We start from the raw sequence: 21,805 nt of genomic DNA on the forward strand, positions 1-21,805 counted from the left end.
ACAGCACTGTAAACGACTGAGAAATAATGCAAAGTGATACTTTATTGATCCCTGAAGGGCTATTCTATTTCCAGTTGCCCCGCTCTGCAGAGACGTCAGCGAGCACAGAGGCGGCTGCAGAAACGTCCCCCTCGGGGAAGCTGGCGTGGATTCACTGGAGCCACCCACGGCTCGCTCAAGGACACGCCGGCGGGGGCTTGTCAACACCTGGCGCTCAAACCCCGAAGCTGAAGGAAGACGCCGTCAACCCGCTTGGCCCGCACCTCCATCTGTGACATACCCCGTGCTCCGCCCGGGCCACATACAGACGCAGGCACCATTTAAAAGCCGTGATACAAAAGCAAAGTGATCCCCGCCAGGTGTGGACGGGCGGCGGCGGGGACACCTATCCCCGGGGGTCCTGGCTGATGCGCTGTATAAGCCGCGGTGTTATGCTTGAAACTGCATGGTTTTCAGGCCAACCTTACCACACGTTGTGTGGGAAACGGCAAGTGTCAAGAGTTTAACGACACTCAGCAGACCACTGAGTTAGCTCATACTCTTACCAGCACGGCTACACACATGGATACATATTATACACACATATTATTAATAAGATCTACACACACAGATACATATTATACACACATATTATTAATAAGATCTACACACACAGATACATATTATACACACTTGTATTAATAAGATCTACAAACACGGATATATATTATACACACTCATATTATTAAGAAGCGCTACACACACAGATACATATTATGCACACATATTATTAAGAAGATCTCATCTAGCAAGAGCTTACGGTTATCTGAGCTTGATAGCCAGAGGACAAATCCATTTATATTATCAAAGGCCATGAAGAACATAAACCTGTCACACAGACACACACATACACACACACACACACACACACACGCTGTATCTTGTTGCTTATATTTGAAGCTGTGATTCCTGTGTATCAGTGGTGCTTGTATGAGAAAGAAAACAAACCTGGAAAAGGAGAGACACAGACACACACACACACACAGACGGAGACACACACACACACACACACACACACACACACACACACACACACACACACACACACACAGAAAGAGAGACAGAGACACACGAGAGACAATTTGAGAGAGAGAGACCCCCCCACACACACACACACACACACACAGACATACACAGAGAGAGACACACACACAGACATACACAAAGACAGAGAGAGGGAGACATACAGAGACAGAGAGACGGCACCTATTGCTACTGTTGTTGTTTGATATAATAATTGTTGTTGTTGCTGTTATTCTTATAATCGTTGTATTGTGTTGTTGTTATTTTACATGCTTTGGCAATATGTACACAAACGTATGTCATGCCAATAAAGCACATATTGAATTGAATTGAATTGAATTAAATTGAATTGAGAGACAGAGAGACATACACAGAGACACAGAGAGAGATGTGATGTAATGTGAATTTAATGTTTATTTAATATGTAATGTAATTTTTTAATCTTCTGCAAACTGCTTTAGCAATAACATATTTTTTGTTCATGCCAATAAAGCTATTTGAATTTGAATTTGAGAGACATACAGAGACACAGAGAGAGGCACACACACACAACAGAGAGAGAGAGCCCCTCTGTAATGTATGCTCGAGCTCTGCCAACACAAAGGCCCGTCTGTCTGCACTGTTGTGTAAGCCATCCTCAATGTATTGAACTCCAACTCCCCGCTGCAGAGCCCACGATACACACTCCCATGCAGACGCACTCTTTACAGGTAACGTCCAACACGTGTCGACACACACATGCCGCATCTACAACCTGTACACAACCTCAACACAACTCTCTCCACTCATGAATAAGGACATTACACAATATGACAAGTCAGAAGAAAAGAAAAACCCAGCGGGGTCTGGAGGTAAACGCTAAGACATGGTCAGGCTGCCCGCTTCAATACAACCTCATGCTCTTCATAACCGACTGAACCGGTGGAGGTCTCACCCAGTCAGCATCCGCCTGCCCACGCCGCATTTTACACACCTACACAAGCTAAAGTGGACGGGAAGACCAAGCGCACCCGGGACGGGAGGCCCAAGATGCAATTTCTTGCCGCAGAAAGAGGCCAGTTCATCATCATCATCATCATCATCGTCGTCGTCGTGGTGTTGCAAACCGCCCGATTACTGAATGATGGGATAAGAGACGTGCGCCCAAATCTGGAGCGAAACCCACAAAGACACTCATCAACGCTCCGTTTGCTAACTCGGTAAAAGCACCGGCAGGTCAGTTGGTAAATGAAACGAGTCGTCAAGATAAGACGACAACTAGCTCAACTGAAGGCCATCTTTAGAAACACACATACACACACACACACTTAATTGTGTGCGTGCATGCCAGTTAACACAAAAGAGTCCTTGTGCAAACTGCAATGTAGCCGTCTGACTCCCAGAACATGTGAGCTGACTTCAACAGAACGTATAAATAGTGTTTTGTTATTTTTTCTTGTGTGTGTGTGTGTGTGTGTGTGTGTGTGTGAGAGGGAGAGAGAGAGAGAGAAAAAAAAGTGAGAGAGGGAGGAAATCTAAAATAACTGTTATTGTTCAGGTTGGGCATCCTGAGAACTTGTCTGACAAGGACAGAACATTCCTAGTATAGGAGGCTCTGCCAGGGGAAGGAAGGGCTAGACATTAACACAGACACACAACACACACACACACACAATGCCGTGACACAGCCGGCATGGAAGCGTGTGAACAGGAAACGAGTGTCTGTCTTGTCAGAAAAGCAGGGGTTGGGGGGATGGGGGGGGGGCTGAGCCAGTGGATGGATTCGGAGGGTTTCACAGAGCTCCGACTCGCAGACGTTCCCAGCCACATTCCCGGCCAGCCCTGCTCCGGAACTCTGCCCTCCGCATACTCTGTCGTCACCATCCTGGAACCCATGCGCACCTCCTTCCACAACACAGCATCCCTGTGTGTGTGTGTGTGTTTGTTTGAACTATCCTTGAGAGCTACACTTCCACAATAACACACACTGTCAGATAACCCAGGGTGAACTGTTGTGTAATGGATGGAAAGGCTGTCCACAGCTTAAGTCAACACAAAAGAAGCCTTACCAGAACATAACAGGCCTCTCAGTTAGGTTAAAAACACACACACACACACACACACGCACACACACACACACACTTACGATTAAGGTCAAGCAAAGGACGACATTATGAGGAGACCACAGTATATTGGGTGTGTATTGGGATCACTCGATAGCGGTGCAGCTACACTGTATCAGGTGCAGTGATTGATAACAACAGACAATAACTCCCAAATACATTTGACTTTGTTTACAAGCTGTGACGCACATGCTCATGTACTGCCCGTCCACATGTTTTGGGGTGGTGGCTTTTTTCGGTGCTGTGGCAGTAAATATAGCAGCTGGCCAGATCTTTTTTACTGCTTTCAAAGTAAAATGTAAAAAAAAAACCAAAAAAAAACGGTTGTTAGTTTTAACATCAAATACAACAGCCAAGAGCAGCTGATCAAAAATCTGAGCCAAAAATCCCCCCCCCCCCCCCCCGAGTGCACTGAGCATCATAACTGACTTGATGGCCTCATCTTCACCAGCAGACATTCATGTCCTCCATGTGCGCATGTGAGTACTTACGTGGTTCTCGGAGGTCTGGATGGGGCTGAGAATGGGGGAGCCGGCGGGGCTGCAGAGCTCTGGGAAGGGGTTGGGAATGGCGGGGAGAGAGGACGGACGCATCTGCTGCTCTTCCTGCAGCCGCCTGCAGAGGGAGACAAACACAAACACATGCGGCAACAACGCATCAGAGCTTTTCTCCTCTAATATGTCATCATTAAATTCGTTTTGGTCACGTATGCCCCTTTCCACTGCACGGTACTGGCTCAGCTCGACTCTACTCTATTCGACTCTACTCGTTTTCCACTGCAGATAGTGTCCCCCCACGGCAAAGCCCCGCTGGTCATTTGTGGGCGTGTTTTTTTTTTAAAGATTTTATTTATATTTAAACTACTATCAATAAATATACATATATTTATTTATTTTATGTATTTATTTATAGTGGTATTTTCATGTACTACTCTCAATTTACAACCTTTGGTCCAGACTACCCTTTGATGGACTGGCGGCCTGTCCAGGGTGTCTCCCCGCCTGCCACCCAGTGACTACTGGGATAGGTTCCAGCATCCCCGCGACCCTGAGAGCAGGATAAGCAGCTTGGATAATGGATGGATGGATGGTATCTTCATGTCACCTTTTAGTATCGGCTCAGCTCACTTGGAACCTCGACGGAGGTGGTACCAATAAAAGTACCTGGTACCAGGTACTATCCCTAACTTTTGCCCAATGGAAAACCAAAAAAAAAATCGAGTAGAGTTGAGTCGAGCCGGTACCCTGCAATGGAAAAGGGGCATATATAGTGTGCCGGCTAACAGAGGATGAGACTATCGCCGCCGTTCACATCAGTTCCCTAGAACCAGTGTTGAATTTTGTCTGCCACCGAGCATGAAACCTCCCAGGAAATATAGCAGGATTTGCTTTACGGCACACGTACTAGTTTACGTTACCTCATCTGTGAACAAGGCGCCTCCTCATCCACAATTGTCTTTTCAGCTAGGGCTTGTAAAATAAATGCACGAATCTTGTTGCTATGATATGAAGGAAAAAAAAACCCCAAAACCCTCAGTTGTATTTGCAACAGTTGACTTGAAAGATGTTGCCGAAATCCACAGAAGTTACCAGGTGCTGCTTTAAGAGACAATACTGAAGATTGACATCTGTGTACAACTTACTGACACCCATGCCGATTACTGGTATCTACATTGGGGTTTGACCACGCTGTAATCCTGGACATCCACTTAAAATTAAACATTATGGTCTGTGCTATTGCGTCAGCACCTTCCCGGTGCCAAGCAAAAAAAAAGCATGGTTAAACCCAAGTTTTCACTACACTATCTTCTGGTTAAGGTCTTGTACCAGTTTGGTCCATCATACCTGCTCATTAGCCACAACAGCTTCGCTTCCTTAATCTACTTTATCACAGAAAGTTGAATCAGTTCATCTGGACACTGTTTTTTTTTGGAGAAACGTTTCATCACTCATCTAAGTGACCTCTTCAGTCTCAGCTGACTGCAGGTATCCCCACCCTTATAAACAATACAGCGGCATAACGACCCAAACCAACGATCGGTTTCATATGCAAAATGCCGTGACCATTAACAAGCGTTACAATGGCCATGTGTACTATTCACAGAGGATTTGGGAATGGTGGCAATCACAGCATTTAAGATGGCGACAGATGCATAACGACCAAAACCAACAACCAGTTTCATATGCAAATATGGGTGTGACCATTAACTAGAATTTCGATGGCCATGTGTACTATTCACAGAGGGTTTGAGAATTTTTGCAGTCATGGCATGGTAAGATGGTGACAGATGTACTCTTAGCCCCCCTCTCAGTTCAGGGATGGCCGTTTCTTCTTCACATAGATGGCCTCTTTGTCTCCCCGTTCAAACCAGCGTTCCTCCCTATCAAGGATGTGCACATCCTCATCATTGACAGAGTGGCCACTGGCCTGTAGGTGGGTGTAGACAGAGATGGGAGTAGACTGTGGAGTCCTGGCCTGACGTGTTAGCTCTCCTGTGTTGTGTCATCCTCTTGGCCAGCGTCTGTTTGGTTTCATCATCATCACCATCAACATAATCATCTTCAGTTCCGTAACCTATCGAGATCGTAGGAGCACAGCTGATGCCTCATTATTTTGTTTCAGTAGGGGGAGTACCTGGTGGTCCCTATCTCCTCTCCAGGTATGGATGGCCATTGGTTCACAGAGGAACTTATCCGCCCTTTGACAGGTTTTGTTTTTAGTCCTACTGGGTGTCCACACACCCTCCTCACAACAGCCCGAGGGTTGAAGTGGGGGTGTCGGTTTGGTCGCCGACAACCCGACGGTTTCAAGTTTAACGTCGTACCCAGGACTGTTTGGTTTCCCTGATGTACAAATCACGGCAATCCTCCTGGCACTTAACACTATATTGCTCTGTTTGTACCCGATCCTTGAGGCCGGCCAAATTCCCTATGATTGACAGGGAGGAACTCTGGTTTGAACGGGGAGTCAAACAGGTCATCTAAGTGAAGAGGGAATGACCATCCCTGAATCCATTCGTTGCCATTTTACAATGCTGCGATTGCAACTATTGCCCAGCCCTCTGTGAATAGCACACATGGCCATTGTAACTCTTGTTAACGCTCACGGCAATTTGCATACGAAACCGATCGTTGTGTTTGGTCGTTATGCCACCGTATTGTTTATAAGGGTGGGGATACCTGCAGTCAGTTGAGACTGAAGAGGTCACTTAGATGAGTGATGAAACGTATCTGTCAATAAACGTTGTGTCCAGATGAACTGATTCAACTTTCTGTGATTTCCTTACCTGGATTATTGAGCATGCATTAAAAAAAAAAAAAGATATTTGCTTTATCCTTCCATAGTTGGCTGCTATGGTGAAGATGTAAAATGCTATGAGTCGAATGATTTTCCTGGCAGAGTCCTACCAGACGGTAACAGCTAAAATGAGTAGCTACAAAAGCATTCATGGTCTGAATAGTCATGGCTGAGACATCACCTTAAATACGCCAGAAATAGAGAGTATCAAAAAAAAGACATTTGTTTGCATGTAAACCTTCACAATGGTAGCTTTAAGGATTTCGAACATTAAGTTGTTTACCACAGTTTCCCTCACATGCTCACAATAACCAGGAATCAGGAACAGCATCTTGGCTTGAGACTAGATCATATAGTGTGTGTGCGTGTGTGTGTGTGAGTGTATGCGCTTGTGTATGTGCATGTGTGCGGGCGTGCGGGCAGGGCACCCACCTGACAGCCTGGATGTGCATGGGCTGAGAGCGCCGCAGCCTCTCCCTGGAGGGTGAGGAGGGGGGCATAGGCAGGGCAGGGCGAAGGTGGGCGTGGCCGCGCCCGAGCTGGGCAGCATGGACACTGGGGTAGATGTGGGGGTGGGCAGCTTTGGTGTGGCCGTTGTGCAAGAGCAGCGCCGTGTCTGCCTGGGTGCTGCAGCTGGAGTACACACTCTCCATGGAGGAGTTCATCTCATTCACCAGCTGCTCCAGATCCACATCGTCATCTGCAGCCGCAGAGGCGGAGGCGGGGGCGGGGGCGTGGGGGGACAGACACCCAGACAGACGGAAAGGGAAAGAAACAGACAGACATGAAACAATGTAGGCCGTCTGCAACACATCAACTAGATGTCCCCATAAGGCAAACATGTATAAAATAAAATCTCTCAGCAATTAGGAAGAAAAAAAAATGTGCGTACACAACATTCTCTAAAACCAGCTGATGGTCATAAAACAATTATCCTATAGAGACTGTAAGTTTCCGATGAGGAGACTTATTCCTCTAAATCATATAAACTTTACAGGGCTTCACTAATGAGTGTCACGGACCCGGCCATGCCTCCAGTTGTTTCCCTTGCGTTTCCATTTTCCCCGGCGTCTCCTGTTTTCCCCTGTGTGTGTGTGTGTGTGTGTGTGTGTGTGTGGTGTGGGCGTTGCTTCCTTCCCTAGCACTCTCTGGCTCCCTCCGGATAGTGGCTCATTCACCTCAGCCGCCCTGGCTGCACACCTGTCTTCCATCAACTCGTCAGCTCAACAGTACATGTACTCCGGTTCTCCATCCACTCATCGCCAGACAGTCGTTTCTACTACAGCAGTGGTCTCTCTTGCTCTCGGCCGCTCTGCAATATCATATTTAGTTATTCCTTGTGTTGTTTGTATTCCCCGTAATTACCGTGTTTCCTTGTGCTTCCTGGATCACTACCCTCCAGTCCCCCTGCCTGCCTCGCCTGTTCGCTAACCTAACCCCAGAGCTTATCCTCGGCCAGCTACACTCACTTCCTTGTCCACCTGTCCTGCTCTGATCAACTCTGCTAACCGCCATCAACTCGGTTTCAGCTCTGCCATCTGCAAACGCCTCTCTGCTTTCCACCTTGCCTGCCATCCTCATTCCCCTTGATTCCTACAATAAACCCCTTTTATATTATTTAATTCCATTGTCTGTCTGTGTATGCCCCTACTGATCATAACAGAATGATCTGGCCAACATGGACCCAGCAGAATCAGACCACCTTTGCCAAGGTCTCGCCACTCAGACCGCCCTCGTGGGACAACAGAACCAGGCCCTTCACGATGTCATAGAAGACCTGAAGTCACTCCCGGCTAACATGGCCCATATTGGACATCAAGTCGAACAAGTTTCCACACAGCTTTCCTCTTCAGCCCCCGATGCCCCAGCTAGCCCCACTGTTCCAGTGCAACCTTCAGCCCAGCTAGCCCTCTTCAGCCCAGAAAATCTCACATCCCAGCACCAGAGCTGGAGACTCGGGGCTGTGCAGGTCTTTTCTGATCTAGTGTTCCCTAGTATTCAAGCAATAACCCTCTACCTACATAATCATTCATTCATTCATTATCTAAACCACTTATCCTTACTCAGGGTCAAGGGAATGCTGCAGCCTATCCCAGCAGTCATTGGGCGGCAGGCGGAGAGACACCCTAGACAGTCCACCAGACCATCACAGGGCTCGCTCACACACACACACACACACACACACACACACACACACACACACACATTTACACCTAGGGACGATTTAGTATGGCCGATTCACCTGACCTGCATGTCATGTCATGTAATGTAATATAATATAATCAATAGGGCAAAAATATCTTATATCATGACATTACTTAGGGGGAATGTTTTAGCCTGGGTATCGGCTGTGTGGGATAGCCAGTAGCCTGTTACCTCCTCTCACTTTAGCTTTGTCTCTGAAATGAGAGAGGTTTTTGACCACCCTGTTAAGAGTAGGGACACTACCAAACGCCTCCCGTTACTGTGCCAGGGTTCCCACAGCGTAGCCAACTAGTCAGTTGAGTTTAGGACCATAGCTGCAGATTCGGGTTGAAATGATGCCTCACTTTAGGGATGTTTCTCAACGAGCAATGTGATTCAGTTAAAGATGAGTTAGCAGCTAGGGATGACTCAAGCAGCTTAGACGCTTTAATCTCCCTAGCCATTAAGTTGGATAATTGTCTGTGAGTGCCGTAGAGAGAAAGCTAGCCGTCCTCCATCTTTGCCCTTCTCTCGCTCATCCTCTCCACCTCCTGCAAGAACTAGTCCCGGTCCTTCCCCAAGCCTCCGTACACTTCCTAGTTCTCCTGTTTCCCTCTCCATAGCCGAGGAACACATCTAACTGGGTAGAGCCCGCCTCTCACTGGCTGAACATCTCTGGAGGATGAAAGTGCGTTTGAGTATTTACTGTGGCCAAGCCAGCCATTTCCTAGCCTCCTGCCCACTTTGGCCTAAAGAGGTTGCTCACCAGTACAAGCCGGGATTCTGGTGAGACAAACCGCCTCTTCACCTCAGTTCCCTGGTCCAGAATGCAGCTTGATACCACACTTATGTGGAACCAAAAGTCTCATCCGTTGTGTGCCTTGGTGGCCTCAGGAGCTGATGAAAACTTTTGACGCCAACCTTATTTCCCAAATCGGCATATCCATTCACCCACTCGACATTCCCCTTGACACCCGCTCCCTCAATACAAAGCTCCTTGCTTGAGTAACTCACGTTACTGAACCCCTGCACTTCATCCTATCTGGCAAGCATTGTGAGTCCATCCAATTCCACATCATCTCTTCCCCTCATACCCCCTTGGTCCTTGGTCAAACCTGTATAATCCCCACATTGATTGGTCCACCAATAAAGTTCAGAACTGGAGCTCTTTTTGCCATTCACCTTGCCTGAAATCTACCCTAGCCCCAGCAGAGGCCGATGCACCCTCATAGGATAGTGAACACCCAGACCTGTCTTCTATTCCCTCTGTTTACCATGACCTGGGAGAAGCCTTTAGTAAGCAGCATCCTCTTTCTTTGACCCCCACATCACCCTTATGATTGCACCATTGATTAGCTCCCTTGCCTTCCAGCTGCCTGTTCAACCTGTCTCACCCTGAGAGAGAAGCCATGGAGCCCTACATCCGTGACTCTCTAGCTGCAGGTATCATAAGGCCATCATGTTCCCCTGTTGGTGCAGGTTTTTTCTTTCAAAGATCATTCATTGTGCCCCTGCATTGACTACTGTGGGTTTAAATAACATAACAGTTAAAAACAAATATCCTCCCTCTTCCTCTTGATTAATTCTGCGTTTGAATCACACGAAGGAGCCATCATCTAATCCCAACTTGACCTCAGAAATACCTACCACCTGATCCAAATAAAACCAGTCTGTTTTTGTTTATCTAAATATCTTTATCTTCTCCCAGAACATGGAAGAACCTCTTTTTGAACATGTAATGTTTGTTTGTTTGCTATGTTTAAAATAATTACATTTTGCTTTCTATGTTTGAAATAAAGACCTACCTACCTATTTCCAGGATATGAGGCAAGTATTCCAAAGACTACTGGAGAACAAACTGTTCATCAAAGCTGAAAAAAATGAATTCCATGTCAACTCTGTTGGGTTTCTAGGATATATTATTCAAAGTGGGCAGGTGAAGGTGTATCCCAGGCAGTGGCAGAGTGGCCCATACCCACATCCCTGAAACAAGTCAAGCAGTTTCTGGGCTTCGACAACTTTTACAGAAGGTTAATCTGTGACTATAGCCATGTGGCCGCGGCTCTTACCCAGCACACCTCTTCAGCTACCCTTTTTCCTGGACCCCTAAGTTAGATGCTGCCTTCACTGAGCTGAAGAAATACTTTACATCAGCACTTTTCATTGTCCAACCAGACCCTTCAAGTCAGTTCATCATAGACGTTGATGCTTCTAATACAGGGGTTGAAGCTGTTCTTTCCCAGCGCTCAGCTTCTGACCAGAAACTCCACCCCTGTGCATTCTTCTTCCACTAATTGTCCCCTGCTGAGTGGAGCTATGATGTTGGGAACAGGGAACTGCTCACAGTCAACCTTGCTCTGGAAGAATGGAGACACTGGCTGGAGGGAGCAGAACACCCATTCATCGTTTGGACAGATCACAAGAACCTGGCCTCCATCCAGACCGCCAAACGACTCAATTCCCGTCAAGCCCATTGGGCGCTGTTCTTTGGATGACTTAATTTCAATCTCTTTTACTGGCCCGGTTCCAGAAACACCAAGCCTGAGGCTTTCTCCTGACAGTTTGTCCCCAACAACAATCCAGCTAAACCAGATACTATCCTTCCCTCGTCGTTCGTGGTGGATGCAGTGACGTGGGAAATTGAATCCCTCATCAAGGAGGCCCAAGAACTCAACTGGAACCAAGAAATGGTCCTGATAACTGTCTTTTTTGTGCCTGATTCTGTCCACTCATAGATCCTCCAATGGGTTCACACCTCCAGGTTCACCAGTCATCCTGGTATCAGCCGAACTTTACTCACAGTACATCATCTCACCAGCCATTCACTGGCATACTCCGTTCCCTTACAGTCCTATGTTGACCATGGAGCCACATTTGCCTCGACTTTGTAATTGGACTTCCACCATCTCAAGGTAAAACCATCATACTCACCATTGTAGACAGATTTTCCAAGGCTGTACATTTCTTGCCCCTACCCAAACTTTCCACAGCCTCAGAAACCGCTCACCTCCTGGTCCGCAATGTTATCTGACTCCACGGGATCCCATCTGACATCGTCTCCAACTGTGGACACCAACTCATATCCTAGGTATGGAAGGCATTCTGTCAGACTCTCGGAGCATCTGTGAGTCTTTCATCAGGTTACCATCTTTAGACCAATGGACAGACAGAGTGGGCCAACAAGGACCTGGGAGCTGCGCTTCGTTGTGTCACAGCCCCGAACCCCTCCCCCTGGAATAATCATCTTCCCTGGGTTGAACACACTCACAATTCCTTGCCCAGTGCTGCAACAGGCATGTCACGCTTTGAATGCTCTCTGGGTTATCAGCTGCCTCCGTTTCCTGCCGAGGAGGATGAAATTGCTGTAACCTCGGTCCAGGCCCATCTTAGCCGTTGTGGCAAGGTTGCGGAAAGATGCCTGCTCTGCTCCGCCAACCGCAACCAGCCCATCAGACACCAGCACCCAACTACCAGCCAGGTCAGAGTTTGGCTTTCTTCCAAAGATATCTCATTACAAATCGAATCCAGAAAACTAACACCACAATACATTGGACCCTATGAGATAGACTGTATCATCAATCCCTCTGCTGTTAAACTCAAGTTTCCTTCTTCCATGAGAATACATCCCAACTTCCATGTCTCCTAGTTGAAGCCAGTTTCTATCAGTCCATTGTGCCCTCCAGCCATTCCCCCTCAATTACCATCCAGCCCACACTGTTGAAAATATGCTGCCGAGAGTACCAGTATCACCTGCTTTTCATCAACTCAACAGTATATCTACTTCGGTTCTCCATCCCATATTCAGAGTTATTCCTGATGTTGTTTGCATTACCTGTATTTACCCTCTTTCCTTGTGCTTCCAGGATCACTACCCTCCAGTCTCCCCATCTGCCTGTCTAGCCTGTTCGCTTATCTAACCCCCAAACTTATCCCCAGCCAGCCACGCTCACTTCGTCCGCCTGTCCTGGTCTGCTCAATTCTGCTAACCACCATCCAGCTCAGTTCAGCTCTGCCATTGCCTCTCTACTTTCCACCTTGCCTGTCAACCTCATTCCCCTTTATTCCTACAATAAACCCCTTTTAATATTACTTAATTCCATTGTCTGGGTCCGCCCCAACTAATCATAACAATGAGATAAAATCTCAATCCAGACCAATTAAAATAAGATTTATGACAAGTAAAACATCTCCATGCGTATATTTGTGTTGCCCTTGGACTGGCTCCACCATATGTTATTTAAGAAGGGAATGAGAAAAAGATGGGACCACTTGGCTCACTGGGAGGTGTCATGGTCTTAGATTACTACACTACTCCCCATTTCCTGGCATGGCCTGCATCACTAGCTTGGCTGTGTGTGTCCATGCATGTGTGAACATGTGCTCTCGCTCGTCTATCTAAACATACTCAAAGTTGTCAATAGAGGAGAAAAATCTGACACAAATCTGGGCAAATCTGTCCACCCTCCCTTTTAAAACGAGCTGTTTAAGGGTGAGGGGTTAGAGTTGTGGACAGATTTAGGGCTGGGCCACAGCTGTGGTAACGACTCGGCATTTAGCGGGTTGAGGTTGAAGTTGGAATTAATTATTCAAGCAAATATCCTCACAAGTACAGCAGTGCAAACATGTACGTGTATGCAAGTGTGTGTGTGTGTGTGTGTGTGTGTACATACAAGGGCCTTTGGTTCTATGAGTGGCTAACTCAGCCACAACGCACAGAAATCCTGGCTTTCTTACAGGGACGACCTCTGCAGGTCCTGGGAGAGGTTCACCAGCCTGTACGTGGTACACGGCGCGAAACGATGAAGAAAAAGTAGGACACCAACACACTGGCATGTGACAGCCCACAACACCGTGTCACTACGCCGTGCCGCAGAGCATGTGCATGCAATTACACACACAAAAAAAAAAAACACCCCACATCAACCGCGTGGACACGCACAAGTGCGCACACGATGTATATGAACTCTGAGACTACAAAGGGGGGAGCCGTTGCGGTACCAAACGCTGCAAGGCTCGGCCTGTGTGAGCTCCAATCACTGAGAGGTCAAAGTGTGTGTGTGTGTGTGAGAGAGAGAGACAGAGACACTGAGAAAGAGAGCGAGAGATAGAGAGAGAGAGGGAGACTGAGAAAGACAGTGAGATAGAGACAGTGAGATAGAGAGAGAGAGCGACAGAGACTGAGAAAGAGTGAGAAATAGAGACAGAGAAATAGAGATAGACAGAAAGAGAGAATGAGAAAGAGTGTGAGAGAGAGTGAGAAAGACAGCGAGAGAGACAGAGAAAGAGAGTGAGAGATAGAGACAGAGACTGAGAAAGAGTGAGAGAGAGTGAGGGGGAGTGAGAGAGTGAGAGGGAGTAAGAAAGAGAGAGACTGAGAAAGAAAGATAGAGAGAGAGTGACAGAGAGACAGAGAGACTGGGACAGAGAGAGAGACTGAGATAGAGAGTGAGAGATAGAGACAGAGAGACTGAGATAGAGAGTGAGAGAGAGTGAGGGGGAGTGAGAGAGTGAGAGGGAGTAAGAAAGAGAGAGACTGAGAAAGAAAGATAGAGAGAGAGTGACGGAGAGACAGAGAGAGAGACTGAGATAGAGAGTGAGAGATAGAGACAGAGAGACTGAGAAAGAATGTGAGAGAGTGAGAGGGAGTGAGAAAGAGAGTGAGACAGAGAGAGACTGAAAAAGAGTGAGCTAGAGAGACAGAGTGAGAGAGACAGACGGAGACTGAGACAGAGATAGAGACCAATAGAGAGACTGAGAAAGCGTGACAAGAGATAAAGACAGACAGACAGACAGAGAGAGAGACAGACAGAGGCAGAGAGACAGAGACAGTGAGAGAGACAGAGAGACACACAGACAAGGTCATGTGATGCCTGAGTTCACGACCAGGTCAGGGGTGACAAACAGTTTGGAAGAAGAAGAGAGCAGATGAGGACAGGCACATGATCATAGATCAGACGGACAGAAATAAAGAGGGATAAACAGCAGGACTGAAGAGGGCGAGAGCAGATCCATCTCATTATTTGGTGGGACGAAAGAATGTCAGCTATCAAGAGAGAAACCGAGTGAGCGGGGGGGGACGGGAGGGTGAAAAAAAAACACGATGGAAGGAATGGAGAGGGAGACAGAGGGAGAGATGGACATGTAGGGATGTTTACTCTTTAAGAGGACGACGAGGGCGGCCGTTGGCATTTTTTCCTCGCTCCTCGAGCTGTTGGTTTTGCCCCACGGAGCTGTTCGCTTCAGGAGGAAAAGCCGGGGGCGGGGGGACGTGAAAGTATCTTTTCTATCCACGTCTCACAACAGCCTCTTTCTATCGCTCGGCCCCTGCACAGGGCTGCCGCAGCAAGCGTCTGGCTATAAAATCCAGCCGTTCACTCCATCTCTGTGAACGCTAGCTAAAATAAATCCTAGCCCTCCACAATTGCCAGTCACCGAAATGCGGTCCAGCATTCTCGCTGCATTCTGCGCTGCAAAGAGGCATCACACATTTCATCAGGTCGTAAGGAAGATGGAGATGTGGCGAGGTTACTGGCGGGTAATACGAGCCACACAGAGACTAAATATACAGTGTGTCTGTCCGTTTGGTGGTTGTGTTGTATAGTGCAGCATCAGCCTGAAACGGGAGCAGGGTGACGGTCTCCAACCAGGGATTTTTTTTTTTTTTTTTTTTTTTTTTAACGGGAGTCATCAAATCAAAAGGCGGATCACACATACGCTAAGGGAGGCTCCAGCCGGACGGCTAAGACAGCCGACGGTGATACTGACGTTTAATATGGTGACTAAGAACAGAAAGGAGCATCTTCTGGAGGGGTGTCCAGGTGGCATGGCGGTCTATCCCGTTGCCTACCAACACGTCGATCGCCGGTTCGAATCCCCGTGTTACCTCTGGCTTGGTCGGGCGTCCCTACAGACACAATTGGCCGTGTCTGCGGGTGGGTAGGCGGATGTGGGTATGTGTCTTGGTCACTGCACTAGTGCGTCCTCTGGTCGGTCGGGCACCTGTTGGGGGGGGGGGGGGGGGGATAGCATGATCCTCCCACGCGCTACATCCCCCTGGCGAAACTCCTCACTGTCAGGAGAAAAGAAGTGGCTGGCAACTCCACGTGTATCGGAGGAGGCATGCGGTAGTCTGCAGTCCTCCCGGATCAGCAGAGGCGGGTGGAGCAGTGACCAGGACAGCTCAGAAGAGTGGGGTAATTGGCCAGATACAATTGGGGACAAAAAAAAAAAAGGGAGGGGGGACTGGGGAAAAAAAAAAAAACAACAATCCAGTATTTCATCGTAATAGGAACGGTGGATGTTCTGCACAATCTTTTCAGCTCTCATGCCCCACAGAACTACAGGCTACTTACCATTAAAGTACCCCCCCCATGGCACTGGCTGACCTACAGCCCTATATACTCAGGTAAAACCCATATTTACAATACTCTCACACGAGCACGGCCAACAGTCGCCAGGGACACCAGACAAGCAGACAACCGCACGGCCTATAAGAAAGGAGGCCGGGACGATTTACGACCCCTCTGAGCAGCGGGGTTTCCAGGCCGGATACCCAGGATTTTCCCCCGGCGGCGGACGGCCCTGTGGGAACGCGCTGGACCGCGGTGCTGGGGAGCGAGAGAAAGAGGAAAGCATCACACACAGAAGGAAAACACTAAAAATGCTCGTCTTCTCGAACCTCTCCATCTGGAAAGCAGAGCCCCGAAGAGACGGAGGGAGACAAACACGGGAGACACGAGAGAAAAAAGATGGAGGACGAGGGAGGGAGGGGAGTTCTGGGAAGAGAGGAAGAGCGCCGAGAGTGCCAGCGAACGGGTTTTTGTAGAAAGCGAGACCCCGTTGGAGGATTGTATAAAAGACTGGTGCGTGTGTGTGTGTGTGCGTGCGTGCGTGCGTGCGTGTGTGTGTGTGTGTGTGTGCGCGTGTGTGTGTCCGTGTCTGTGTTGTCGTCTGTAGCTCACATTACACAAAGATGATGTGAACCGACAGCCACATTTCAGGCAGTAAATTCTTGTCCATTTAGATCTGGTGGAGAAACTATTTGGATAGACATCCACGCCGGACGGATGAGGAACCGGGAGTGCAAGGGAGGAGGAGAGGAGAGGAAGAGGGGTGTTACCATGGTGATGCGGAGAGCCGCGGTTGCCAGAGCGCTGAAATCCAGGAACAATCAGGTCCTCCGTCCTGCGAGGCGAAGTCCGGTCCACGGTTTCCTTTCAATAAAAAAAAAAAAAAAATCAAATAAAAGTATTAACACGTACACTAAAGTTTTAAATCACACAACACCACGCTGATGAGAATACACAACTTGTTATTCGCACAGCCAAGTTCAAAGGTCAAACGGTAGGTAAATCTCTGCTTTCAAGGAACATTGACACAGACGTTCCCAGCAGCAGCGCTGTTCTGACCCTGTAACACTGTGACCGCTTGACCTTTCTTACACACACACACACACACACACACACACACACACACACACACACACACACACACACACACACACACACACACACACACACACACACACACACACAAATTCCCCACTCTAGACCCTCACACACACACTCACATTAGTGAAAAATAAACATACCCATCCTATTTACAACTGGAAAACACATGCTCACACTTTCGCACAGGCATGCACAAGCACAAATTTACATGCCTGGAAACACATATGCACACACACACACACACACACACACACACACACACACACACACACACATTCCCAAGTTCCTCACACATTGTCTAATTTGAAGCAGCCCTGAGGCAGCAGCGCTGCAGAGGAGAAAGTGGGAGGGTAAAGAAGCCAAACAAATTTTCAATCTCCACTTTTCCAGGAAAAAGAAGAACGCGGAAGCGTTGCTTCCAGGAACTGCTCGCGGCCAGAGGCCTCGTCGTGCACGCGTGCACATACGCACGCATTCGCAGCTCCTCCCGGTGCTCCGAAAACATCCATAAATGCCCGGAGTAAGATTTATAGCTCTGAGAAGAAGCAGCCAAAGGCTTTCCAAGGAAGGCAGCTTGGCTGCAGGGCCTGTGGGCTGACAGGAGTCCAGAGCCTACAGGCCTCAGATAGGGCAGGGAGAGAGAGAGAGACAGAGGGAGAGAGAGAGGGAGAGAGAGAGAGAGAGAGAGAGAGAGAGAGAGAGAGAGAGAGAGAGAGAGAGAGAGAGAGAGAGAGAGAGAGGGAGAGAGAGAGAGAGAGAGCGAGAGAGAGGGGGGGGGGAGAGAGAGAGAGAGAGAGGGGGAGAGAGAGAGAGCGAGAGAGAGAGCGAGAGCGAGAGAGACAGAGAGAGAGAGAGGGAGAGAGAGAGAGACAGAGGGAGAGAGAGAGAGAGCGAGAGCGAGAGAGACAGAGAGAGAGGGGGGGGGGGGAGAGAGAGAGCGAGAGAGACAGAGAGAGAGGGGGGGGAGAGAGAGAGAGAGAGAGAGAGAGAGAGAGGGGGAGAGAGAGAGAGAGCACAAAACAACTCGGCTACAAAACTCTCTGTGTTATAGTGCCTCTCTGTTGCTGTATATGGACAGCAGAACTCTATCAATCTGTCCATCTGTCCATCTCTCATCCCTGCCCGTATAATTCTTAACTTGGACCAAGCACTTTCCCCGGACATCGATAGCGCCGAAGCGATGCACGCAGATGCAGACAGATCACTGACCTACTTCTTTAGGTAGTGTATATCAGCAGGTGCCATTTCACCAATATACAACTACAACTTAACTCAGGACCCCCCCCCCCCCGGATCGGTAGCACCTGTGCCGACTTTAACAGCTCCGGCAGTAAAAAGGAGTCAACCTTTATGGCTACCGTCACGCCTAATAACGGTAAAGTAAACCTCCCTGTTGCGCCCCCACCCCCCAGCTCATGGAAACACACGAGCCATCCCACCCACCCACTCAACCCCGCCACACAGCCCCGGTGGGGTGTCCAGATCGAACGTTTCGGCAAATTTTCTGCCGGCCGGGGGGCATCAAAGTGCTTTGCTTCCTCGAAAGCACGAGCGGAGGGGTCCGTGCAGCATCCGGCGTCTCCATGCCGACCACTTGCCTGCAGCCGCTGAGCTCTGACTTCAAACCATATAAATAATGCCTGAGCAGCAGTCGGCACAGAGGGAAGGAAAAGGGCATCCTCGGGGTGGCACAGCGAGGACCTCGCTACCTTGCCGCCCGTCTGAAGGGGGAGTTTTGCACCTCAGCTCTGCTGAGAATCTGCAAACCGCCTCGCACTCGGATGCGTTCCCTCTAACCACTCAAGAGACGGCACTCAGCAGAGTCTCTATCGTCTGTGCTGTGGTTTCTGAGGTCTCTGCACACACACACACACACACACACACACACACATGCAAAAAATAGAGAGCGAGACACACGGAGAGAGAACAGCTCTGGGCTGACGCTAGCTGCTTCCTCTGAGACATCTCTGGCCTGGGTCCAGGCTTCTCGCTCCGATAAATACACACATACATACACACACACACATACACACACTCTTCTCCTGTTCTGAGATAGCTCTGGAACACTGCCCAGATCCACAAACATGCTCAGCTTATGTAGAGTTATGTAAGTACGTATAAAGGAGTTCTCATTTGCTCCTTATCTATACACAATAAACCTATAGTCATTGCCCTATAAGAGACACAGTGGGATGTGTGTGTGTGTGTGTGTGTGTAATGTATGTATTTGTGTGGATGTGTGTGTATGTGTGTGTGTGTGCCATGCTGTCATGTCATGTCAACAGCACAGCTTTATATAATGCATGCAGCAATGCAGTAACCCAATTCTCTTCCTCTACCAAAACAGTTTTCCCACTCAACTGGGTGACGGCTGGAGGAAAATCATTTTCTTTGGGGATTCAATTTGCCATTCACTGCCGTCCTGCTGGTGCAAAGCCCCCTTCCAGGAATCTAACGTGAACCGGTCCAAACTTAATGTGAGCTCACTGGGAGCTCAGCGGCGGCGGGGGCAGGAGCTGCATTCTTATGAACTCCGCTAAGAGGAATAAAGGCAGCTGAGTCTACGTCACCTCCCCACCAGCCTCTGGAAGGCATCACACCAACAATCCCACGCTTTCAGGCCAGTCCGACGACAACAAAGCCCGGGGCTTGTTTCTCGCTGTTTGTGTTTTGTGGTCTATTAATAGGCCCCAACACGTTGCTCTCGGCTCAGGATAAATTCTTCAGGTGCTGGAGGGTCGTATTTTTGAAGGTGGGGGTGGGGTGGGATGAGGTGGGACGGAGTGGGGTGTATGTGTGTGTGTGTGGGGGGGGGGTGCTTGCAAACAAAAGCCTCCTTCTCCAGGAGTTGAAGCGTGAAGGTGGGTCTTGATGTGGCCAAGGCACCATATTTCACCCAGCAGAGCCAAGAATCATTCGCTCCAAAGTGAATTCAGACATGAAGGAGTCGGGTAAAATATAGAGCCCCTGTACACATGTCCGTCCACACACACATGCGTGCACATCTACATGCACACACACACACACACACACACACACACACACACACACACATTCATCAGCTGGGCATTGCCGCGGTAATGCAGAATGGCCACACCGACAGGGTAGCCCATTAACGACAGGCAGCACGTGTGAGATATGGGAGTTTGGCAGATCAATTTATACAAGCGCAAACACCAATATAAACAACGGGGCATTTACCTGGTATTTGGGGTGAAGTAGGAAGTAGTCAGGGCATCCTGCTAAGGCCATGGCGTTCCTTCAGTTTTCCCCTGGTGCAAGCAATCACATCCACCGGTCTCCTCTGCTCACCAGACCCCTTCGCTGCAACAGAGAGACGGGAGACAATTCACCAGAGGGCCAAGTGATCCGGCTGCTTCTGGGCAACAACGCTCCGCGGAGCTGGTATCAATTTGACGTGCCTAGAAACCTCTAAACATCCCCCTTCAGCGGAGGAAACAAGGCCTGCGTGCACAAACAAATCCAAGTGCGCACACATGCATGCACATATGGACACCGAATCCAACATAAACACAGTGCTTGAATAGGGGACGCACACACGTGTGCATGCACACACACACACACACACACACACACACACACACACACACACACACACACACACGTTGCTTCCCAAACAAAAACCTCAGACTTGAGACTAAATAAGAATCCCTTTCCCAGCTAGGGACACATGACCACTCACCACCTGCAGACAAACGAGGGGAGGGGAGTGGGAGTGGGGTGGGACGGGGGGTTGGGGGGGGGGCAGCAACTTGAAATCGGAGACATCTATTTCCATGGCGTTGCACAGCACTAGAAAGAGAGAGTGTGTGTGTGTGTGTGTGTGTGTCTAAACAGTGTGAGAACTAAACACCTTCTCTAGTTTAGTTCTGGATCATGTTGGGGACACAGACGCACGCACACACACACAACTTCAGGACGATTAAGCACCACCACTGGAACGGGACACACAAGGCTGAACAGTGTTCAGCCAACACTGCACATAACCACACAAACACACATGCTAGATTGAAAAAAAAAGAAGACTCAATCTACTTAAGATGTTGCCGTGCTCGTTTTATGGGCGCACACAGATGCGTCTCGAGCTTGCCTCTTCGCCGTCCGGTGTGTACCCCCCCCCCCCCCCCCCCCGTCTCTTCTCCTATCTCTAAATACCCCCTCTCTCACTCGCCTCTAAATACCCCCCTCTCTCACTCCTTGACTCCGTTGGTCAATCTAGACTTTGGCTCTCAGCGTGTCTCCATTGTTGAGATCATTATATAACACATATCAGATGGTTCAAACAATATCTCTCCTCCTCTTTCTATCCGTGGTCTCCAACTCACCCTATTCTCTCTCTCTCTCTCTCTCTCTTACTCTGTCTCTCTTCACCCTTCTAATTACTATTTCCACTGAGGCTCTGCTATCTTTAGGTTGCTCTGCTGACAGACAGTGCGTGCGTGCGCGCGCGTGTTTGGGCGTGCACGCGGTTCCATACGCATTTTCTAGTGCGATGTCGCCGCGAGCTGCTGTAGTTTACCCAGTTCTGCGCAGGCTTAAGTGTGTATTCACGCTGGTCGAGAGGCTTGCCAAAAAACGAGCGGGTCTGACTGTAATGTGCTGCTGAGCTCAAGGTAAAAACCACGCTGCACAGTGCTTGACATTTGCTGACATTTGTGTTTCCGCCTGCAGAGAATAATAGAGGGAATA

The 21,805-nt window shown here is 48.8% G+C and overlaps 1 pseudogene; it reads right to left on the bottom strand.

The window, feature by feature from the left end:
• LOC130128641 (growth factor receptor-bound protein 10-like) overlaps positions 1 to 21,805 on the bottom strand; it is a 36,870-nt pseudogene that overhangs the window by 13,870 nt on the left and 1,195 nt on the right.

This window comes from Lampris incognitus, chromosome 18 (assembly GCF_029633865.1).
Source record: "Lampris incognitus isolate fLamInc1 chromosome 18, fLamInc1.hap2, whole genome shotgun sequence".
Classification (NCBI taxonomy): domain Eukaryota; kingdom Metazoa; phylum Chordata; class Actinopteri; order Lampriformes; family Lampridae; genus Lampris; species Lampris incognitus.